The 14,640-nt window shown below is 39.1% G+C and overlaps 1 non-coding gene across 1 annotated transcript; it reads right to left on the reverse strand.

Moving 5' to 3' along the window:
• Positions 1–346: 346 nt before the first annotated feature.
• On the reverse strand, positions 347–453 carry LOC141650524 (small nucleolar RNA R71). Its single transcript, XR_012546550.1, has one exon. It is a non-coding gene; the product is annotated as a small nucleolar RNA R71 (small nucleolar RNA).
• Between the last annotated feature and the right edge of the window lie 14,187 nt (positions 454–14,640).

The raw sequence follows: 14,640 nt of genomic DNA on the forward strand, positions 1-14,640 counted from the left end.
ACCCACCGAGGAGAACCTACCCAATGGTACTCCTACACCATAACATCTAACCGGAAATTTTATTGCCAAATCCGCCTTTATCCAATTAGTCGAAAGGAGCCAATTTGGGGGGATGCCTAGTGAAGACCCTCATTCTCATATGGAAACCTTTTGCGACTATTGTGATGCGATTTCTCAAACCGGTGTAACTCAAGACCAAATTCGATGGGTCTTATTTCCTTTTTCTCTAATTGGCACCGCGAAGCAATGGTTGAAGGGCCTTGATAAGGCCACTCTCGGAATTGATTCTTGGAAGAAGTTGGCTCTAGCTTTCTACAAAAAATTCTACCCACTGGAAAAGACTAACATGCTAAGAGCTCAAATTACGGGTTTTAAGCAAAGGGATGAAGAATCTTTGTATGAAGCTTGGGAGCGGTTCAAGGGAATTTGTCGCTCATGTCCTCACCATGGACTTAGCGAATGGTTCTTGGTACAACAATTTTGGAATGGTTTATATGAAGATTCAAGGAACATTCTCAACATGGGATCAAATGGAATGTTCACCGAAGTTGATGACAATCAAACATGGAACAAGATTGAGGAAATGGCGGTCCATAACTCGCAATATAGTAGACCTCGCAAGGCTACTAGAGGAGGAAAGCATGAAGTGGACTCCGTTACTCAATTAGGTGCTCAACTTAGTGCTCACATCGACACAATCAATTTGAAGTTTGAAAAAGCTATGGCTAGACTTGAAGAAGTCTCAAAATCACCAAAGCATCATGTTAATGCCATGACGGCATCTTCATCAATCCCAAGTGGGATATGTGAGAAATGTGGAACTTTGGGACATGACCAAAGTGAATGTAGGGGAACAAATGAACAAGTGAATGCTTTCCAAGCATACAAGAACGGTACCCCTTATTCCAGCTATCACAATGAAAACACCAAATGCCATCCAAATCTCTCATACAAAAGCCAAAATGTTCAAAACCCTCAAACAACATACACCCCACCTCCCATGAGAAACCAAAATCAAAGACCCTTTTACAATCAAAACCAAGGTTACCAAAATCAAAATCCATACAATCACCAAAATGACCAAGGTTTTGATGTCCAAAAAGCGGTCTTCCAAATGCAAAAGAATCAACAAGAATTTTTCACTCAAATGCAAAAAGATAGCCAAGCAAAGGAAACAACCATCAACAACATCCTAGCTCACACCAAGATGTTGGAAACCCAATTGACTCAACTAGCATCTTCAAGCTCACAACGACAAAAGGGGCAGTTACCACCTCAAAGTAATCCCCCAAGACATGAAACGGTTAGTGCCATTCATTTAAGAAGTGGTACAAGGTATGAAGCACCAAAGAAGCAAGTTGAGGATGAAGTTGTGGAAGCTAGTGATAAGGAAGAAATTGTGCAAAACTCCAAAGATAGAGAGTCATCAAAGGAAGAAAGTTCAAAGAAAAATGAAGACAAGGTCAAGGAGAAGGAGCCCGTTGTGATTAGACTTCCTTTTCCAAGTCGTCAAGCCAAGCCCAAATTTGATGATCAACTTGGAAAGTTTATGGAAATTGTCAAGAATTTGGAAGTCTCGATTCCTTTCACGGAATTAATCAATCATGTGCCGGCCTATGCGAAATACATGAAAGATATCCTCACAAAGAAGAAGTCAATCCGGAAACTTGAGACTATCGCCTTCACTAAGGTGAGTAGTGCAATACTTCAAGGGAGTTCACCTCCAAAATTAAAGGATCCGGGAAGCTTCTCAATACCGTGTACCATTGGCGACACAACGATCAACAAAGCCTTATGTGATCTAGGGGCTAGTGTGAGTGTCATGCCGTACTCGGTGAGTAAAAGGTTGGGGATGGGAGAGCTTAAATGCACCAATATCACGCTCCAAATGGCCGATAGATCGACGAAGACACCATTAGGGATATGGGAAGATGTCCCCGTGCGAATTGGGAAGTTTTTCATCCCAGTGGACTTTGTCATTGTTGATATGGAGGAAGATTCCAACATTCCGATCATTCTAGGAAGACCTTTCCTACACACCGGGGGTGCGGTGATCGATGTGAAACATGGTGAGCTCACTCTAGAAGTGGGAGATGAAAGCATAACCTTTAATATTGACAAGACCATGAGAGTTCCTCGTTTGCATGAACCGTGTTTCATGATTGATCATTATAGCCGAAAAGATGAGAGGAAGAAATCGGAACTCCAATGGAAGAAGAAAATTGAAGATGCTCCATTCAAAGAGCAAGTGAATTGTGACAAGGAGAGCTTGCAAAGCTCATCAAAATCAATCAAAGAAGAAGAGGATGGCCTCATTGACCAAGAGAAGAATTTGGGAGAGTTGTCTCCATCAAATCAAGAAATTTTCAATGATCAACTTAATGAAGTTTGTGGTCTTTGTGACGATGAATTTGAAGGGATTTTTAATCCCTACATTGGTAATGCCATTGATCAAGAACGACAACAAGGGCAAAGGTCTATTGAAGAGCTTTATAACGATAATGAACAAGCTTTTGATTATTTCTTCAAGGTGTTGAGCAACATCAACAACACCTTGAACATGCCCCCTTGACATCTCATCAAGAATGAGAGTTTGGTGGAGTCCTCCCTAAACCACCATTTGTAAATATTTCTAACTCCCTAACTCGCATTTCAATTCTTGTATTGCATTTTTGTCATCTTTGGATTTATTTTATTTTGATCAAGATAATTGTCATGTTTGAGAGAAGTGAGGGAGGGACTAACAATTTCAATTGATGTGTAGTGCTTTACCTTAGTGTGGGGATGGCAATTGCCTAGGCTATCCTTGCCTAGTAATGCCCCCACAATGAAGAACACAAGATATGAAGAAGAATGGAAGAATGGTAAGGGAAATGCATTGTACACGGATGGAACTGAATCCGGGTACAAATGGGTAGAATCCGAGCGAATTCAGGAGAATCCGCCCGTTTTCATGCAATCCGAGCGTACTGGGTAGATAACGCACGTCCTCCTGAGCTGAATTTTGAAAAAATTTTGACTGTAAGAGAATCCGGGCGTCCTGAACAGCAATCCGCCCGTCTCTGAAAATCCGTCCGTCTTGACAAGAAGACGCCCGTCTTCTAAGCTGAGGAAAACAAGAAAAATTCCTGGACTGAAATCCGTCCGTCTTCTGGAGACTCCGCCCGTCCCGTATCAGCGAATCCGAGCGTCTTCTCTTGAATACGCCCGTCTTTAGGCGAGTTTTATCAAACCCAGAAAGTGCAGAATCCGCCCGTATTGGGCAGAAACCGCACGGATTACCCCTGCAATTCGAAAATTTCGGTCTTTATAAAACCCCTCCCACCTTCATTCATTCATTCATTCATTCATAACACTACTCAAAAACATCAAAACCCTCATCCTCTCCATCACAAAAACAAAATTCCTCAACTACATTCACCAAAATCAAATCAAACCATCCTTCTAACAACAAATCAATCACTCCTTTTCCAATAACAATCAAAACCAAGCACAAATCTTCAACCTTTGAGTCGATTTTTGAATTCATAAAGGCAAAGCCTTTCACCTTTAAATCGATTTGGGTACACTACAAATTGGAGATTTTTCATTCTTTTCTTGGTTAATTCATCAATGGCAAGGACTAAGGGAGCAACAAAGGCAACAAAGGCAACAAAGGCACCAAAGACACTTTCACAAAGGGAAAAGGCTCTTCAAGCAAAGAAAGCATTGGCTATGGTGGTAGCAACCCCAAGCTTGGAAGTGCAACAACAACAACAACCTTCTATGGGAGCAACAACATCTACTACTCCGGAAATCGATCAACTCTTGCATTATCCGGAGGTAACTTTTATTTCCAAAACCCATAGAGATACTTTTGCCAAGTTTTCTAGGAAATCACTTCAATCCACCAAATTTATTTGTGAAGATACCTTAGACAAATTAGGTGTCCTTGAGCAAACTAGAGGCTTTTTCAAAGCAATCAGGTTGAAGAAATTGTTTGAAACAAAGGAATTGACATACCCCTCCCTTACCTTGGAGTTTTTGAGTTCTTTGAAAGTCACCAAAGTTGAGACTAGGGAGAATCTCGAGTTTCGTCTAGCTAATGTTAGTAGATGCATTTCCTTTAGAGAATTGGGTGAAATTTTGGGTCTTTGTGATGAACCAAGTTATTTCAAGAATTATGGAAAGTATGACCCCGACCCTCTTTGGGAGGCAATTTCCGGAAGGAAATTTGAGGACTTTCATGCGTGTCGTGCTCTTTTAGTCCACCATCCGGGCATAAGAGTATGGCACAAGGTCATAGGAAACACCATTATCGCAAGGAAAGATACCAACCATTTCACCAAACTTGATTTTATTCTTCTTGAATCGGCTTTGAATATTGGGAGAGTACACACCAAGCCTTTCAACTCTTTAAGGCTTTTGGTAGATAGATGGCTCAACATTGATTGTGGGAAGAAAGGCACTACCGTTATTGTCAATGGCGGCTTAGTCACTATCCTAGCCAAATACTTTGATCCTAACTTCAACAAGGATAGCAAGTATGAAGCAAAGGAGGGTGGTCATCTTGTTGATATGCATACTATGATAAACAAGTACAAGTGGGTTGCCCATAACCCTCTTGACACCAAGTATGGATGACTCACTAGTGAAGCTAAATCGTTTACTTTGCCTTCAAAGATTTGTCGTCTAAGCGTCCACCGGACCAATTATCTACTTCCCCTTTCTAAAGAGGCCGAGTATATTATCCAACAACAAAAGGGTGAACTTGAAATGCCCTCCTCTTCCATTGTCATACCACCTTACCCTTTTGAGTATGAAGAGTTCAAGCCCGAGGGGGTTGAAGCAAGAAATGCCTATGTGACTCTTCTCATGCAAGAAATGCACAAGCAAGCCTTTGAGGATCGTAAAAACGCTTACTTGGCTCAATATCCACCCCTCCTACACATAGCTAGGCAAGGACTACTAGATCCATCATGTCCTTTGCCTAGTTGGGCGGATAGAGAAGTCATATTTCCGGGTGCATCTAGGGTCGTTTCGGGTGACAATGAGGTTGTTGGTAATGAAGAATTTGATGATAACATTGGTGAAGAAGCAAGTGAAGAAGGAGGAGAGGATGGTGAGCAAGATGGTGAGCAAGATGAAGAAGAAAGTGAAGAAGCAAACGAAGAGGGAAGTGGCAATGAGACCACTTCTAATGAGGAAAGTGATGATGATGATGATATGATGGAAGATTAGCAAGCCTTGGAGACTCCTACCCTCTCATGGTTTGTCTATTTCTCTCTTTGTTTTAAATATTTTTCTTGATCATTGATGGAGTAGTCCTAGCACCATAGAGGACTCACACCTCGGTACCATTGAGGTGTTTTCATTTTATTGTTCCCGCTTTCAAAATCAAAAATGACAAATTAGTTTCATGCATTGCATAGTGTGTGCATGAACTACACCCATCCTAAGACATTAGCAATAGTGTCTCACTCGGTTTGGGGAAGTTAATGCATACACAACGGGAGATAATCTAAATTATCCTCTCCGTCATAACAAAAACCATGCATCATGTAGTGTAGCTTAGTATAGAATTGCATTTAGTATAGAAATCATGCATCATCTTTGCATAATTTCCATCATTTTGGCCATTGAGGACAATGCCCATATTAGTGTGGGGATGGGAATTCTAACATTTAACTCTTATTCAAAAAATCCAAAAAATTGAAAAATTTCGAAAATCATAAAAATTTGAAAATTGAGAACCCAAAAACATGTTTATTTCCTTTTGTATAAATTGTCATGTACATATTGTGTTTGTTCTATCCTTGTTCACATTGATCGACTACGCCACATCCGAGACATGAGGATATTGAAGACCGCATGGTATGATCTTTCCAATCTCCTTTTCCTCTTTATGTTAATGACTATGTGGCTTTATTTTGATTGATGCGGTATAACAATGTGAACTTAGGACTTGCATTTAGTTTATATGTCATATTAGTTGATAGAATCACTTGCATTAGGATGTTTATATTAGTTGCATCATAGCATGTAGTTGCATGTTAGAAAAAGTTTTGAAAAATGCCTAATTAGGAACTTTGACAAGAGAAACTAAGCCATTACAAATACTTTTTCAACTTAAGACTTTGCCTACTAGAATGGTTGTAAAACACCCTAGATAGTGTCATACTAGTGTCTTTTGACCCATGACCCAAAGCCTAGTCAAGGGTTTGCATGTGAGTCACCTATCCAACCCCGTGATGCGATGTGGACTTGGTTAACTTGTCTAGGTGACCTTGATTGACCTTGTGGTAAGGCAACCCAAAAATACTTTCTATCAATAAGTTTGAAGTGCTCATTTCTAAAGTTTTATCATGTGGAAGTAATTTAATGCCAAGGAAACCTCAAATGTTATGAATTGTTGAATGTTGAGAAATTTAAATTGTTTTGATGGAGGCGTACCACTTCGATGTGCTTTAGAGCGGGATCCATTGAATTGGGCCCCACACGGTTCTGAATTCGGCCGCCCAGAGACAGAGTGATTATCACCCCGAAAAGCTATTGTCTAGAGGTTAACCGGTTGCCTAATAAGCGATTGGCGAAAGCAAAGGACACTAGCCCGGAAGGGACAAACCCCATCTTAAATTTTTGAAATGAGAAAGTCAAATGAGGTCAATTTTTGAATACTAGTCATATCCACCCGTTGTGTATAAAGATTTGAGCATTTCATTCCCAAAAAGCCTTTTTGTCAAGCCACTTTGTCGAGCTTGGGACGATCCATGACCTTTACTTTTGTAGAGAATTCGAGACTTGTCATGTCATATGCTACTAGCATCATAGGGATCATCATTCCACCACCATCCGATCGCTCTTGACGAAAGCATTTGGAAATTGAGGACGAAAGTAGTCTAGTTTAACACCATTTGGAGGTGATTTAGTGCCATCCTCTTAGGCTTAGTAATTTGTTGAACTAGTATTTGTGAAGGATTACATGCTCTTAATTTTGTTCCTCTTTAGTGCCTCCGCCACTTGATGAGGAAGTGGCTATTCCTTTTGTAGATGCATCCATTATGTGATTTTGTGTGCTTAATGATTGGATGTGTCGCCATTTTGGCAAGACCCACCTTGCCTTGCAAGAAGGCATCCTACCTCATGGTTGTCTTGTTGTGAGTTGAAGGGGCGGAGTGAGACCCGCTAATTGTCTCATATCGGCTATGTTATTAGGTTAGTTTAAATAATGGTCCTAGTCTTTGTCACCTCTTTACTCGGGACGAGCAAAGGTTCGGTTTGGGGATATTTGATGTGACCATAATTAGCGCATATTTAGCCCCCGAATTAGCCTTGTTCCCATGCTTTTTAGTGCATATTTGGGTCATTTATTATCTTTAGTTCTTTGTTTTGCATATTCTTTGAGATTTTGATCCCTTGGCAGGAAAGGAGTAAGAATCTTGCATTTTCATGGCAAAACGAGACTAAATTGATCGAATTCAATGACCAAGCATCAAGGAGAGACAAGATTAGAAGGCCTTTTTACATATGATAGTAGATGAGCAATGTTGAGAAAGGATCCTTGAGTCCCCAAGGAAATCCCCAAGGAATTTATGAAGAAAAGGGAAGAAAAGAAGAAGAAATCTTGCTGAGGCACAATCCGTGCGGATTGACCACAATCCGGCCGTCCTCCACCTGCACAATCCGTGCGGTTTTCCACCAAGACGCTCGGGTTTAACCTCCACAATCCGCCCGGATTCTCTTGAATCCGCCCGGGTTCCTTCACCAGAATCCGCTCGTCCCGACCCTGATCCGCTCGGATTCCTCTACAGCGCGATTTCCCCTTCTCCAAGTTACAAAGCAAGACGCCCTTCCTTCGAAAAATACCGGCTCCTCCCTGCTCAATCTAAAAAGTGTAATTACTAGTTTAGCCCTTAGTTAACCCTAATACATCTTCCTAATTTCCACTATAAATACCCCATTAGTCTAATTAGAAGAGCATGTTATTCTTATCAATAATTAGAGTAGTTAATATCAATCAAATCTCTCTTTAGTTTTGTAATCAACAATTAATCAAGTTCTAATACAAGTTTTATTTCCTTAATCTCTGTTTTGTTCATCTTTTGTTTTGGTTAATTGAAGATTATTTGGGTTATTATTGGGAGATTGACAACCTCTCAATCAAGCATCAAGTACTTCTTTTATCTTTGCTTTATTATTGGAATCATTAGTAGGTATAATTCTCTTAATCCCTTTTTAATTATTGTTAATTACTTTCATTTATTCATCATGTTTCATTTTGTTGGTATGATTGACAACCTTGCTAGCATGATCAACATGATAATGAGTGAGTAGTCTCTTAGCTAGGGTTAATGGGTGATTAGGGGAAACCAACATGGAGAATGATTCATGCTTAAATTAATATGCTTTCATGGTTTATTTGCTTGCTTGTTTTGATCTCAACTCATGCACATGTTATGTTTGATGAAATGCTAAGCCTATGAATCCTTGCATTTACCACCATCACCTATCTTTTCAATGAGACTTTTAAGACATAAACCAACTCGAGTCTCATTAGACCATGCATGTTTTTGAGTAGGGAAGATTAAGTCGACTTGTAGGTGTTGTACAATCTAATCGATTTGGCTCCGGGACCCAAACTTTCCTAGGATTGTAAGATATAACCCAACTCAATCCATCACAACAATAATTGCTTGCTTATAATTTGAGAATATGTTTGTATGATCAATTCCCATGATTCCCCTATGATCCCATGACACCCTAGTGCTTTTTATCAATTGTTTACAACCCCTTTTAATTCATCTTGCTTGTTTATTTGCATTGCTATTTTAGTTAGTGATCTTCTACATCAACCCAAATTGTGACACCCCTAAGACACCACTAGTTTCAATTGAAATCTCATCTCAATTCCCGTCCCTTGGGATCCGACCTTTACTTGCCTCTTTACTAATTGTAGAGTTGTTTGTGAAGCTATAAATTTTGTTTTGATTCGGACGTGACCCAACGACCACATCTTTCTATTTATGAACACGAAACGGACCGATCAGTTATAACTCGTAAATTAGACGACCATATAACGAACTAAGACAATCACCATGACCGAGGGATATCAGGGTGTGACCGGAACTATTTAGGGCCACCAGGGACCGCCGGGAAGGGGGTGTTTGAAGGGGCTGTTGTGGGGTGGTTGTGATGAACTGAAATTGGATTTTTGAACCCATATTGACTCATTTTGACTTGGGTTCAGTTTGGGTTGGCACCTGGGTATGGGTCGACTATGGTAGGTGGATAAGGGTGGTCTTGGGTGGTGTTTGGTACTGTGGTGGGTCGGAAAAACGCGAAAATAGAGGTAAACAGGGGAGTTTCGGTTTGTTGTTGTTGGTGGTGGTGTCGTGAGTTGTTGGCCGTGAATAGTAGTGTCGTGTCGGTTGGTGTTATGGCTAGGGTGGCAGGGACAATGTCAGGGAGGTTGTGGTGGCTGTACGTGGTGGCTAATGACAGTGGTGGTCGGAATAGCGAGAAACAGGGGACGATGTGTGTTGTGTCGCTGCTGCTTTTGAATCGTGTTTGGAGGAGGTTGCTGGGGTTGGTCTGGGTTTCTGGTGACTACCGTGGCTGGATAGAGGGAGGTTGAGGTCCACGGTTGTGCGTGGGGGTGGAGGCTGTCGTGGAGTAGCGTGGGGTTTGGGTTGTGTTTAAGGGTGACGAGTTTTCGGTAATAGTAGTGTCATAGTTGTTATTGTTAGGGCGTGATATTGTGGCGGCTGTAAGCGGTTTTAGATGGTGGTTAAGGGCTAGTTGGGTGCTTTGTGGTGCAGGCTAGAGGTGGCGGGTTTTGGTGGTGTCGTTGGTGGCTTGTGGTGTTGGGAAATGACGGGTGAAGAAAGGGTGTTGAACTCGGTTTTAGCTGTGTTTAACGGATGTGTATTATTGGGTGTTTCACGTGATTAACATGGTTTTGGGTAATTGGTTGGTTTTATTATTTAAGACGGGTTTTACGTAATAATTTATACGAGCACATAAATAATATAATTACTTTATAATTAATTAAATAATGAATAAGTAAAATACAAAATTAGTTTAATTGTTTATAATTTATATCTATATAATTAGAATTAGTAGTGATTATGAATAATGATATCTTATTAGGTGACGGAATTGTTGAGACGGTTTGAAGTGGAATATTTCTAAATATCTTATTGGATTGCTATTTGGGAGTACTTTGCCGAAAAGGTAGGATAACGATTCTACTGGACCTATTAATTGTGTATCTTCTTATTTAATTGGATGTTGTGTTAATTGAATTGAATTGTTTGGATAATTGGATTATACATATCTCGTATATTGTGATTGTAAAGAGTTGTATTGGATATTCTTGAGACGGTATGGTAGGTAGCCATTGTTGTTGCTACAGTTGAGTTGATAATGAGTTGGATATCAGGTTTAGCCTGGCTGAGGTAGACATCATGGTAAGAGCCTTCGGGTGATGTTATATAAACTTACTGGCTGAGGTAGACATCATGGTAAGAGCCTTCGGGTAATGTATTATAAACTTACTGGCATACATCGTTTAATGCCTCCGTGGTGGTGTATTGGGGAGAAGTTGATTTGGCATTGGTATTCGAATCTTTGTACTATTTATATTATCTGTCTTGAGATTGTTATCCTACTCAACCTTGTGGTTAACAGTGTATTCGTGAACACCTGTGATGAACCATAATGGGGAGCAGATTTGACAGGTACTAAAGATTAGCTGACTTGGGAGCATTGGGACGTGAGCTCGACTTGGACCATAGTTGCTGTCTAGATCACTAGTGACACATACAATTTTATTTAAGTAATTTCCGCTGCGTAGTATATTGTAATGTTAGGGTTTAAATTTAATCGGTTGGCAATGTAATAAAATCATTATTTCAATTAAAGTTATTAAATTACTTTGGTTTAGTTTAATTTGTATCATTTACTTCAGGCAACCGAGATGGTAATGCTCTCATTTACTTGGGAATGTCTAGCTAAAGGCTCCCGAATAAATGGGGGTGTTACAGTGCACTCCGTCGAGTACAACAAAGTACTTGACCGAGTGGCACGTACTCGACCAAGCATGGTGATCGAGGGCCTTCTGGGTTTAACCCAGATCTTGTTTAGGTGGCACTCGGCTGAGTGGCTGGTGCACTCGACCGAGTGCTCTAGGGTACTCTGGTTCAGACCAATAATGCGGGTTTTGGGTTTCGTGTTGCTATATATATTGTGAACAATACTTTTCTCTCTCTTAAACAAACATAAACCTCTAAAAACTCTCAAGAACCTTCCCAAAACACTAAGCAAAGAGACTAACCTTGGATTTGGAGGATTTGTACACCACGTTTGATCCTCTCTTGTTTACTTTCTCTGGTAAATCTCTATTTATATTTCTTATTCAATTAATCGTTAACCAAACGCTAGATTTTGGGGGAATTTGGGGGGTTTTGTCTTTTTGGGGATTTAATTGGGGATTTGTGTAATTAAATAGTTATAATAAGGGAATAACACAACACTAGAAGTTCTCCTCTATGAAATCTCCTCATATAATTAATTAAGAAATTTCTATCACAAACATGTCCTATAATATGATTGTTTACACATATGTTTATATATTGTCATGAATTTCATAGTAATTGTTATACTTGCATTATAACATGAGAATTGGGAATTATGGCTTAAACAATTATGGTCATTGTTCGTAAGTAAAGTCATGGCATACTTGGCATTCATTATAGATGTGAAAGTGGCATAGTTGATAATCATTATACATCTGAAAAGTGACATACTTGACATATTGTGTTACTTGTGGATGTTGGAGGATCTTGGAGATTGTTGGTGGAGTTGTGATTTTGTTGTGGCGTTGAGGAGACGTAAGGCGGTTCACGAGACCGTGTTACGCTTGGGTCGCTCCATGAAGTTTCCCACTTCAAGGAGGACGTGCACGTTAATGGATTTAGGAGGGGGGATTCGTTTTACGATGCGAATATGGTAGGGGTCCGGGTCGCCACCGGGCTCAGTATACCGTGTTGCGATGCATATACCTATTGGGGCTACGGTCCGACGAGGTGGCGGCGGTGTTACGATGCCATCACCGAGTGCGTGGAGTTGGAGTTGGGTTAGAGGAGACTTGTGACTCGTATGTCTCATTCTTGCATTACATATTCATATAGTCGTATCATATCGTGAACACTTATATTATTGAGACTGACCTTCAAATGTTTTCAAAATTTATGGTTTTCAATATGATATTTCCGATCATATGGGTAGAAGTTGATTGACAAGTTAAGTTGTTTTGCATGTTGAAGGGTTGGAGGCTCGGAGCGGTCTTTCACCGAGAGAGTCATCATCTAGCCTTAGTAGTTTTGACACTTTCTTTACTATTTTGAATAGTTGTTTTGGATCATAGTTTTGATTGTATAACTTTGATATTTGGTTTTGGAGTTTTGGATTTTTAAATATATTTCCTTAACGTTTAAACTTAATTACAATAATTGCCTTTCTTAATTGTTGTTTTATATTCATTTCTTCGGCAAATCGAGATGTGTAACCCTTCCATTTGCTAGGAAGCTAAGGCCTTGCTAAAGGCTTCCTAATGAATGAGGTGTTAGAAAGTGGTACTAGAGCGACAATTTTGGAACCTAAACCAATGAACCCAATGAATTTTGGCGTGTCTAATGAAATGAACCCGATTAGAGTTGTTCGAAGCTTATTCCAAGCTTTGGGAGACATCCCAAAGTCGCAATTTAGCCCTCCCTTACTCAAGCCGGTCACGACGTGGTAGGAATATAGTAAGAATAGGGTAGATTGTATGCTATTTGATTTGCATGTAATCATTACATTTGCATGATAATTTTACATAGAGGATGAATTCATGTAAAGGATAATTGATGAGCTTATATGGTTGATGATAGATAAGTTTTTGTGAATCATGCTTGATTTATCCATGAGAATCTGAAATTTGTGAATAAGCTTACAATGGAAAAAGAGTATTGTAAACATGATAGTTATATTTTCTTATGTTATCATATGTTGTATCCGTGCTATTTTATCGTATTTGTGCATAGAAACATGCGTAATAGGGTTATTGTTGGACCATATAGTTATATAAATTTGTATTTTGATGATGACAAGTGTACTTAATTATGTATATACATGTTGCTCGCAATTGTTTGTTTAGTTTAGATAGATTAAACATGGTTACACCTTGGCATGACGATTTGTGATTCGTTTGAGCTCATGATCAAAGTACAAGCACAAGTGTTGAATCTTGAATATATAAAGCTAAAAAATAAGCTCGTGATGAAGAGCTTATGATCATGATGGAAGTGATGAACTTCGTACTGAAGATCTCCAGGAAAATTAGATAGTATAGGTTTTCGTCCTTCAACGTTGTTTTAAGAAGTAATTTTGGCAAGTAAGGTTATAGTTGTTTTAGCTATAACTTCACTCACCAGACTTAAGGTTATAGGTGATTTAGCCATAACCATAAGTTGCAATGTGGAGAACACGACTTTTTCTATTTCAAATTAGTTTTAAATGAGTTTTTCAAAGCTGAATTTCAGATTTTTTTTTGAAAAGAAACGTGTTTATAGTAGAATGAGGTTTGGGGCTTAATTAGATCAAGTGAATTTATGACTCCTATTTGATTAGCTAGTGTTTACGAAACAACTTATGAGTTGTTATGAGATGCTATCTAGGTTTTTCTAAATCGTTCACCACTAAACCCTAATCTATCCAATACAACCTAATATCCCAACAAGGGGTTCGATAATATGAACGGTGGGCTTATGTGCTGTTACTTATCCACACGAAATGTCTTGTGCAAGTAAAGAATTAGGGTAAATCTAGAATAAGTAGTTGTTAGAGATATTTTATCTCTTTATAGCTATTTAGATTTATTTTATCATTTACTAAGATATTATTGCATTAGGTAAAATAAGATTAGATTTGTTTCTTTCCCTACATTCTACACGATTCTAGGCGGCACATTAGAGTTTCATAATGAAAACCTAGATCCCTTCTTCTACTATAAATACAATACTCTTTTATTCATTTGAAACCACTTTTCGAGTTATAATATTTCCTTCCAAACTAATCGAGTAAACAATTGCTCTTGCGTTTGAAAATCATTTTGAAAAGTCGTGTTTTATATTGCAGTTATTTCTGAAATAACGTTATTGGATAATAGTGCTTAATATTATTTCTTACTCGTTCATTAGTGTGAACATAGAATATGTAACACCCTAAAACCTCGGGAAGCCTTCCGCTAGGCATCCTAACGCATGGGAGCGTTACATGTCTTGGTTGCACAAGGACATGGAAACAATACAAGATAAAGGAAACACATTCATTATATAAATAGGTTTAAAGCGAAGGCGGCATAGTTAAATGCCATAATTAAGTTATACAAACCAAAGTATTGCCTTAGGGCCCAATAGTTACATAACCAAATATAAAATGCTAAAAAGAAATGCTTAAAGACTCAAATGAGACTAGGTGATGACACTAAGAGATGACGTCCCTCATGCCTCCAAGTACCAAGCCAAACATGTCAAACCTATCAAATACATGCTTCCCACATAACCGGAAATATCATGTGGTTTACCACGGTTTTGAAAACATAAAAGGTCAGTTGCAAAA

This window comes from Silene latifolia, chromosome 3 (genome assembly GCF_048544455.1).
Source record: "Silene latifolia isolate original U9 population chromosome 3, ASM4854445v1, whole genome shotgun sequence".
NCBI classification, from domain to species: domain Eukaryota; kingdom Viridiplantae; phylum Streptophyta; class Magnoliopsida; order Caryophyllales; family Caryophyllaceae; genus Silene; species Silene latifolia.